This window comes from Microtus oregoni, unplaced genomic scaffold (genome assembly GCF_018167655.1).
Source record: "Microtus oregoni isolate MIOR12 unplaced genomic scaffold, Mior012 000006F_ref0000085, whole genome shotgun sequence".
Lineage (NCBI taxonomy): Eukaryota > Metazoa > Chordata > Mammalia > Rodentia > Cricetidae > Microtus > Microtus oregoni.
In genome coordinates this window covers 1130804-1141256 of record NW_024543065.1, presented here as the reverse complement: position 1 = coordinate 1141256, position 10453 = coordinate 1130804, and the positions used below count along the sequence as shown (strand labels likewise).

At 44.5% G+C, this 10453-nt stretch overlaps 1 pseudogene; it reads left to right on the top strand.

Moving 5' to 3' along the window:
• Positions 1 to 510: 510 nt before the first annotated feature.
• Positions 511 to 1978, top strand: LOC121449129 (annotated as a pseudogene).
• The last annotated feature ends 8475 nt before the right edge of the window (positions 1979 to 10453 follow it).

The window sequence follows — 10453 nt, the reverse complement described above, 5'->3', positions numbered from 1 at the left end:
GCGGTAGTGTTGAGTTTCTAAGATTTCTGATTTGTCTGGTTTGCTATTTATATTTGCTAGATTGCTTCAGCTTACTTGATGATTTCTGTTGTCATTTCTTTACGTGTTCTGGTTTGCTTGAATTTCTTTGATAGGTATTAGAGGTAGCTGGTTTGGGGTATTGGTTTTAAAATTATATTTTATTTTGTATATTGTTTTCTCACTCGTTCTTGCTCCATTCACTTCCGTCTCGATCCCCTTGCTCCTGTTTAAGTTTTCCGAGTAGCATCCAGAACCTCCCTGAGTCGTGGTCCTTCCACTTCACTGGATTGGGAGTCAGAGCTCGATTTGGGTGTCGAGTTTGTTTTGTCTGTGTGTCTTCAGTGCTCTCGTTTAAAGCTACTTCTTCGTGGGGTCTCACTTTGTCTTCTGTGTTTACTTTACATCTCCGATATTGCTGCTTGCATTCCTTTACATCTCTTCCCCTCCCCTCCCCTCCCCTCTTCTTTGGCAGCAACATCACTAACAACCATGTCCAGTGACAGTGAGGACGAGTACTCAGAGCCCAGCACGGTGCCCAGCATCTCTGATGAAGACGTGTTCACCAGGCAGTACACCATCCTGGAGGCCTTAGGCCGGGGTGGCACTGGCAAAGTCGTGCTGGCCCAGCATTGTCTCACAGGTGCCCCAGTCGCCGTGAAAGCTTTGGGGAAGCGGGAGAAGTTGTGGGAGCCGACAACGTCCGACGCCGACATCATGAGGATGCTGCTCTGCCATCCTAACATTGTTTCCCTCCTGCAGGTGATCGAAACAGAACAGAACATTTGTTTAGTTATGGAAGTGGCTGAGGGAGAGCAGCTATTTCAGCGCGTCAGGAAGGCTGGATGCCTGAAGGAAGACGAGGCTGGAAGCATATTTGTTCAGGGGCTCAGTGCCATAGGCTACTGCCATGATGAAGGCGTCACTCATAGAGACTTAAAGCCTGACAACGTCGTCGTGGATGAGAACGGAAAGGTGAAGATTATTGACTTTGGCCTGGGTGCCAGATTCAGGCCTGGGCAAAAGCTAGAAAGGCTGTGTGGTGCCTTCCAGTTCATTCCCCCTGGAAATCTTCCTGGGCATCCCTTATGATGGCTCCAAAGCTGACATCTGGACCTTGGGGGTCCTCTTACATTATGTGGCCCATTTGCAGGGGCCACCTTGTCAAAACTTAGGGAACAAGTTCTGCAAGGGAGGTATAACATCTCCTATCAGCTTTCCATGGACTTAAGGAGCATGATCGGCCTGTTATTAACAGTGAATGCAAGGCAGAGGCCAACTGTCAGGGACCTCATGGGTCACCCATGGCTTCAGAAAGGGGAAAGGACTGTTACTATTAACTATAATGGAGACCCCACCTGCCCAGACTCTGAAATTATAGCAGCCACGGAAAACATTGGGTTTGACACTCTTCTTCAAAGCACAGAAAATTCAATGAAACAATGGCTGCATCCCACTTACTGAGATGTCAGGCTTGCCAGGACAATGACAGTAGTGTCCACACAAAGTCAATGAACCCAGGGATGACACCTTTCCCTTCTGTAGAAGACCCGTCACAAGTCCCCCTTCCCTGGAGGAGGACCAGTGAACATTCTCTCCAGATATTAGTCTCATCCACTGAAAACCCTCCTCTAAGACAAAGGAGGGAGAAGAACGTTCCTGACCTGCCCAAGAAGACACCCACTCTGGGCAGAGGTCAGAAACGCTCTATGACTGCTCCGTTAATTTGCTTCCCAAGAAGGATTGCGCCAGAGGTAGAGGACACCAGGGTTTCCACTAGCTCTAGGTCAGAAACACCCTTAAGTGGCCCGGAACCGCGCAGGACTTCACCTGCAAGCTCCCTGCAGCCCAGGGGCTGTGCAAGATGGAAGAAGAGGATTAGGACATGCATTGTCAGACTATGCTGCTGCATATCACACCCCACAAAAAGCGTCCAAGGAAGGTGTATCCCCAAAAGTGAGAGGACACCACACGATGACAAGAAGTGCAAGGCACAGTCCAGGTATGTTTCCTTATTTGCTTTCATCTATGTCTTTCCTCATGTCCTTGTGTATAGACCATTCTTTTTAGGTTCTTTTGGGGCAATGAGTTTGTAGTGATGTTTCATATGTATTTCAATAAATAAAGCTTGCCTGAGGATCAGAAAAGTGTAACAGCCGCACTGGGCAGTCTTACAGACCAGGCAGCAATAACACACATCCTTAATCCCATCATTGAAAGAATCCAAGGTTGGAACTCAGAGAAGGAACCTGTGGGCAGGAATTGAAGCAGAGACCATGGAAGAACGTGTTCTCCTGCCTTGATCCCCAAGATCATACCTTGCTGTCTTCTACCCCCAACACAACCTGTCCAGTGGCAAAATCACCCACAGTGACTGTTATATCTTAATCTAATCCTTTTTTTAATTGAGAAAAGGAAAAAAAAAACAAGTTTCCACCTCCTCCCAGCCTCCCATTTCCCTCCCCCTCCTCCCACCCTTCTCCCCCTCCTCCCTCCCTTCTCCCCCTCCCCCCACTCCTCTCCCCCTCCCTCTCCAGTCCAAAGAGCAGTCAGGGTTCCCTGCCCTGTGGTAAGTCCTAGGTCCTCCCCCTTCTGTCCATATCTAGGAAGGTGAACATCCAAACTGGCTAGGCTCCCACAAAGCCAGCACATTACGTAGGATCAAAACCCAGTGCCATTGTCCTTGGCTTCTCATCAGCCCTCATTGTTCGCCATGTTCAGAGAGTCCAGTTTTATCCCATGCCTTTTCAGTCACAGTCCAGCTGGCCTTGGTGAGCTCCCCATAGATCAGCTCCACTGTCTCAGTGGGTGGGTGCACCCCTCGTGGTCCCGACTTCTTTGCTCATGTTCTCCCTCCTTCTGCTCCTCATTGGGACCTTGGGAGCTCAGTCCAGTGCTCCAGTGTGGGTCTCTGTCTCTATCTCCATCCATCACCAATCCTAATCAACAAAAATCCTTTATCTGATGGAAGAACTTCCTCAGCAGAGTTTCCCTCTTTCCAGATGCCCCTAGCTTATGATCACGCTAACAAAAACCTAACCAGCAAAGTTCCAGATGCCCCTAGCCTATGATCACGCTGACAAAAACCTAACCAGCAAAGTTCTGTAGTGTAGTCCCTTAAACTTCAGAACAAAGCATGTTTATCTCAAAGTGTCTTAGAAGACTTAGCATTTGAGGATAGGCTGGTCCTTCAACTCATAACCAAGAGGAAAAATAGAAGCAAAGCAGCCCAAGAGGAAAGCTATCATCTCTGAGAATAACCAGCAGGTCCATTTCCATTTCCAACTGATGTCTATTGTTTGTCCCAGGATGTTTAAAAAAGCCTGCAGTGGAATGAGAAATATGAATTCTCACCAATTTACTTGAATTTTCATTCAAGTAAAAGCCGAATTGGAACTGAAGGTGTCTCTCCCAAAGACTGTCCCCAGAGGACTTCAGCTGGATGTTTGTGTGCCTCCTAATTCAGTGTGAGCTTCTTGGGTTTTGTCTTGTTTTCTACCTGCTTACTTATTTGTCTGGATTCATTTTATTTATTTATATATATTTTTTGAGACAGGATTTTTCTGTGTAACCACTCAGTTCTGGAACTTGCTTTATATACTGGGCAGTCACGCACAGAGATCCATCTGCCTCTGCCCCTGGAATGCTGGGATTAATGGTGAGGGCCACCACCACCTGACTTTGCTCTTCTTTCTGCCATTTTCCAAAACCTCTTCTTCCTAGATGCTCAAGAACTTTCTTTGAACACCAAAAGCACAATATTCCAGATCCTTATCTGAAACATAACACTATCTTGCTCATGAAGAACCAAAATGTTGAGCTAGAATTTCTAAAGAGCCAAACGATGTCTGCCAGAGAATGACAATGGGGGAAGATAGGTTAGGAAGGTGTGTTCCTAGGTATGATGGAGAAGGATTCCGTAGTTGGATCTGGAAACGGTAGGGGAAGGAAGTGACAAAGAACCAAGTTTCAGAGAAACCACCTTGGAGAGCAGTGCAGAGCAGGGTGGGTGAAGGCAGGCACTAAAATCCCAGTCTTGTGCCTCCTTGCATCTAAAGTTGCCAGGCACAGGACACTGGGCTCCATTGTCCTGTTGTCACCGTGCTGTTAGCATGTGGGTCTGCACAGCTACAGGAAGAAGCGTGTGGGAAATCCTTACTAGAAGCTCTTCTTTACTGGTTAGACTCCCCCATCTAGGAGGGAGGTAACCGATCATGGAGGGTTCTCTACGGGAGTAGTCTGGTCACTTGGGAGTCTCTCAGGGAACTCCAGGTGGTGAGAGGAGGGCCATTGATGCCAAATATACAGTTGAAATAACAGCAATTAGAACAACAGGAACAAATTTTTCCAGCTGCCTGATGAGGGTGCAGGCAAATCCTCAGGTACAGTCTGGGGACACAGTTCCCCATCACTCCTTCCCAGCTTCCTCTTCCACATAGAAGGGACAGAGGGGATGGACAGCGGCTCTACTGAAAACTACCCTATCACCCCTATTTTAGCAGCCTTTGACTTTCTCTCCTCTGGGGTTGACAGGTTTTCTCCTGATTGGCCTTTCTTCACCTCAGTGCATGCAGAAGCCCAGCCAATCAGCACGTACGTCTACATTTTCCCAGTCCGCCTCTCGCTTGGCTCCTGCTTCTGGCCGGTGTCTTACTCCCCACGTGACCAGGTATCAGAGGAAGACTGGGGACTTCAGAGTCAGACACGCTGCCCTGCTTGTCTGAAAGAGGAGGGAGACTGAGGCTGCCTTCTAGACTTTGAAGAAATGGACCACCCTGGACTTGATGTTCCAGCTCAGGCTGGGAGCACATCCTCCTCCATTCACTAAAACTCAACATGCAGCTGCAGCAGAGGGACTGGCTCCTGTGCAGGGGACTCAGCTGCAGTTTTGCACGCTGAGACCTGCTGCTTCTAGGACAACCTCATGCTGGACACAAGTTGGGGAATAAAACTGCCCACTTCGTGGCAATCTACAACCCAAGTGTGGCTGGTTTTAATATCAGTAACCCTTTTCTGAGACATTGCAAGCCTATAAATGGATTCATCTAACCATGAGGTTGGAGTACTCAAGATCCAGTCACACTATAAGGCCTCACCTTTGAACCCTGTGACATTGATGACCGAGCCTGAGACACATGAAACTGGTGACACTGGACATGCAAACTGTCACTCTATCTCTGACTCGCAAGTTCTTGTCTCTGTCACGATGCAAGCTCAGTTAAACCATCTCTTCTAGAGACCTCCAGATTCTTAACAGTTCTAGAATCATTTACAATCCCCGTCCTCGGTGCGGTTTTAGCGATGACTCTCTATAAAGACATTATACACTTCCATGACACAGTGGCCTGGGGGAAGCATCCTATTCCCAAAGTAAGGATCAGAGGACAGCCATGAAGAATCAGGACAAAAGAACAGCGGGACCAGCGACTGAGGCATTAAATCATGTCGTACTTAGCCCATCATTATCTTAGGGTTTCTGTTGTCATGACAAGCATCATGACTAAAAGCAACTTGAGGAAGAAAGGTGTGTTTCAGCTTACAGTTCCACATCGAAGTCCATCACCGAGGGAAGTGAGGCAGGAATACAGGAACCTGGAGGCAGGACCTGATGCAGAGGCCATGGAGGAGTGCTGATTACTGGCTTTCTCTCTACGGCTTTCTTATAGCAACCAGAGCCACCCGCCCGGGGGGTGGCCCCACCCACATTGAGTTGAACCCTTCCCATATCAATCACCAATCAATAAAATGCATTACCGGCTTGTCCACAGGTCAGTCTTAGGGAAGCATGTTCTCAGTTGAGCTTCCCTCTCCCCAAGTAACTCCAGCTGGAGACAAACAGACATCGGACTAGACGGCACAATCATCCAGGACACTTGATGGAAACTGGTGTGTGAAAAGAGCTGTCAGATCACCCTGTTTTCCAAGATAACACTGGTCAAGGTTAGTACAACATCTATCCTTCTACTAGCAACCACTAGTGTTAATTCTCTGATCGCATTATGTATCATAATGAATATGTATATATGTATGCATGTTTATGTTTGCACACATGCATGAAATATAATTGATACATTTATGTTTTATGCATGGATTATATAACTGTATATCAATACATACATATGCATTCAATATAGACACACACCTATATGCACAGAGGCTACAGAATGGCTTCAAGGAATTAAAAAGCAAAGGAGTGGAAAGCTTTTGGGGACTTAAGTATCTCAGCATCAATATCTCAATGAGCCAAACGGAGACGGGAAAGCTGAGACAGTTGCAAGCCAAACCATTGCAAGGTCACGGGGTTGAGGTCACTGCAGATCAAAATTCTGTCACCGGTCCATTAAGCGGAGTGCAGTGGCCTTTCTCTTTTCTTGCTGGCTTTGAAGTCCATCTTGTCAAATGGCAGAACAGCAACACCTGCTGGTTTCCATGTCATTTTGCTTTGTTTTCCATCCTTTCGCACTGAGGTAGCATAGTGTCTGACTTTTGTGGTGAGGTCCATGCTTTGAAGGCAACAAATAAATGCTTCTTGCTTTTCTACTTAATCTCATAGCCAGCATCTCTTCATGGGGGGAGGGGCTACTGCCTGATCTTTCCTTTTTCCCTCCTGCTTACCTGTTATCTAGTACAGCTTAATTATTGTCTTTTCTATGGCCTCTTGAGTGGATTTGTTTTTCCTTTCAGTCTGAGGATTCCTTTAAGAGGTGGTCTAGTGGTCATAAATTCCTTATGTCTATTTTAATCACCAGAAATGTTTGATTTTTTTCTTTCAGTCATGATAGCTTTGCTGAGCATAGTCATCTCAGTCAGTAATGCTAACACTAACACTCAGGACTTGAAATATGTCACTCTTTGCCTTCTTTTAAAGTGTTAGTAGAGTAATCTGGTGTCGGGATGGACTTGCCTTTGTGACTTTCAGTATACTTGCTTTCTTCTGTGTGTTTTGTGTTTTAATTATGATATGAAGAGAAATCCTTTGCTGCTCTTGTTTGGTTGATGACTTAAATGCCTCTTGTATATGGAATAGCATTCTTTTCCTAACTCTGGGAAATTTTCTGATTCTTCTGAAAAAAAAATTCTATGATTTTAGAATAAAATTCTTCCTCTTCTCCCCAAACTCTATTTCTTCTTTTTTCATACAATCTGTAGGTTTGGCTTTTTAATATGTCCTATAATTCCCACTGGTACCTTATTATTTTGTCTTTGTTGGATTGTTCTGATACTCTCCTCTTGTCTTCAAACTGAGATATTCTGTCTTGATCTATTCTATTGCAGATACTTTTCACAGAGACGTTTAAAATTTGACTTACTCTGTTGTATTTTTAGCGCTTTAGATTGTTTTTTATCTTCAGTCTTTCTTTTTGTTGAATTCCTCTAGCAGATCATACATTGCTTTCCTTATTTTCTTTAGCCATTTGATGCCGTTTTGATACTTGTGGTCATTATTTTACATTCTTTGGGACTTCATCGAAATGCCATTACTGTCCAGCTAATAATGTTTGACCAAGATATGTTGTCTTGGTTTTTCATTTTTTTAATGCTATAGCATTGGGATTTATGCCTCTTGTGTTACTTTATTGCTTAGTTTGTGGTTAGGCAGCTGTATTTTTTACTTAAAGCCTCTGCTATGTTCAAAAGGGACCTGAATGTGTAGAGCTGAGTACATCCTTCAAAAAAATAAATAATTTTTCAGTTAAGGAGCTTGGGGTGCCTGATGTAAACTTGTATTATTTCTTGAGTTAGATATTGATTCCAAAGAAAACCAAAGCTTCTAAATATAACCACTACACAAACATTGTACCAAACAATTGACAATAATTGTCCCTTTTGATTTCAGTAACTGTGAAAGGATAAGCAACCACATATAGAATGTACTATACTCAGATTTTAGTGAATAAGATTATGAGTTTGGAGGGAGGCACATGGGTGGCAGAAGGAAAAGTATTAGATCAGTTTTTGTGAGAAAAAAAAATCATAGGTAGCTAGGTAAAGTAGCTCAGAGGACAAGGGGAGATACTGCCAGAGTCCTCAGATTTTAGACTGTGAAAGCCATAGAAATTTTAACTAAGAATTAAAAAGAAAGGGGGAAATGATAAGAGAAAGAGGAAAATTATAGAAATAAGGGGTGGGAGGGAGGATGAGATGCGAATAAATGGCATAGAAAAGAATGCCTTTGAGCACTCTGTGTGAGGAAGCATGAACAGTAGTTGCTCCCGATGAGGGCAGGGATGAAGATGGTTGGATGCAAGAGCATAGACAGAGGAATTAGACGCAGGACACTTCTGAGTTTTGCTTTATGAGAGACAGAGAGGAAGCACATGTCGGTATGGCTTTTCCTACTCTGATGACTTGCATCTCTCACAGGCCAGAATGCTAGGAGCCAGCCCTGGTGGTAGGCAGGTCCTGGCAGAGGACGTAAGGAGTAGGTGAGGAACAGAACGCTCCAGGCCATGATGGTTGGGAGAGTCTTGCAGCCTGAGTTACTAGCAGCCAGGGCGCTTCTTTCTTTACACAGAATTCAGTATGTAGGAATAGATTCATGCTGTTCCAAAACAGGTCAGTTTTGTTTTCAGACATGTGTTTCATTTTCTCTTGCTTATCTTTTAGTCATCATTGATAAACCATAACAGAACAGAGCTATTTTTATAATCATTCTCCCTCAAGTTTTGACATCATTGATAAGCAATTATCTTTTATTTTTTAATATACTTATTTATTAAAAATTTCCACCTCCTCCATTCCTCCCATTTCCCTCCCACTCCCCCCACTCTCCCCTCCCTCTCCAGTCCTAAGAGAAGTCAGGGTGCCCTGCCCTGTGGGAAGTCCAAGGCCCTCCCCACTTCATCCAGGTCTAGGAAAGTGTGCATCCAAACAGACTAGGCTCCCAAAACGCCAGTACATGCAGTAGAATCAAAACCCAGTGCCATTATCTTTGGCTTCTCAGTCAGCCTTCATTGTCAGCCACATTCAGAGAGTCTGGTCTGATCACATGTTTGTTCAGTCCCAGTCCAGCTGGCCTTGGTGAGCTCCCATTAGATCAGTCCCACGGTCTCCGTGGGTGGACACAAACCTTGCAGTCCTGACTTCTTTGCTCATGTTCTCCCTCCTTCTGCTCTTCATCTGGACCTTGGGAGCTCAGTCCAGTGCTCCAATGTGGGTCTCCATCTCTATCTCCATCCATTGCTGGATGAAGGTTCTATGGTGATATGCAAGATATTCATCAGTGTGGCTATGGGATAAGGCCAGCTCAGGTACCCTCTCCTCTGCTGCCCAAGGACCTAGCTGGGAATTCTTATTCATTAACCTCATAATTTCTCACTCATTAATCCCATAACCCAATATTTAATAATCTAGAGGCTTATGACAGCCTGTTCTCAGGCTAGTGTCTACAAGGACACTAAAGCAAAACAAAATCTCCAAGCCAGCCTGAGCATATGGCCATGTCCCAAGCAGTGTATTATTAACTCTTAATGGTTAAAGTGCCCAAGAAATATCCTCAGGGCCAAGCTGCTGCAGTTATTATTTAATTCTGGCATAATACAATGTTTATATTTTATATATTTATAAAATTCATTTATATGTCTAATCTTGGCATTCTTTCCTTCCTTGGTCATCTGACATCACAATGCCTCTGAATGTGCAAACTTTTCTAAGAAAGGGAGGTCATTCTTTTATCGTCTTTCCACTCCATACTTTGCTCATCAGTATAAGTCTGTGTAGGGCAGAGGTAGCTTCAGCTAATCTAACTTTATTGCCACATAATTGCCTGAGTGTACAGAGGGAAGAGGCTTGGGATCTGAACTGTGGCCAGCTCCTCTAGTCCACTGGATCTTGTTGACCTTTTTAAGTTTACTTTGTTTTGAATATCTTGTTTCTGCATAAGTACAGGGACAGATGTTTCAAGAATATCTCACAGCCTCATAAAAAGACCTCTGGGCTTATTTATGTGGGTCACAACCTCCAAGGTGTAAGAAAGACCTTCAAGTAGATAAGGGTATCTCCCTAAAAATAGTAGGGGTAGCATGTGCAGGACTTTCCTGAACTTAGAAGCAATACTCCTGGAAGTAGGCATAAATTATTCATATGAAATTCCCCCATCAATCCAAATTGTACAAATATTAAAAGTCACCCAAATATGCAACAGGTAGAGATGAAAACCAAAGGTGCCATGGGGGCTATCATGTGGCTCAGCTTGGCTAGATTTTTGCCAAACAGTTGTGCTGGCTTTTATGACTTTTGCCATCCCCATCAGATATGACTGTGCCAAGCAGTCATCAGACCTAACTGGGCACTGAACAAACCACACCAAAACCACCACGAGACATATATGCAAGACAGGAAGTTAAATCACAGATAAAGAGAAACTTTAAAAACTATACAGTATAAAGGTGAAGTTCTCAGGCCTCCTTGGCTCTAACTAGCACCATACGGTGCT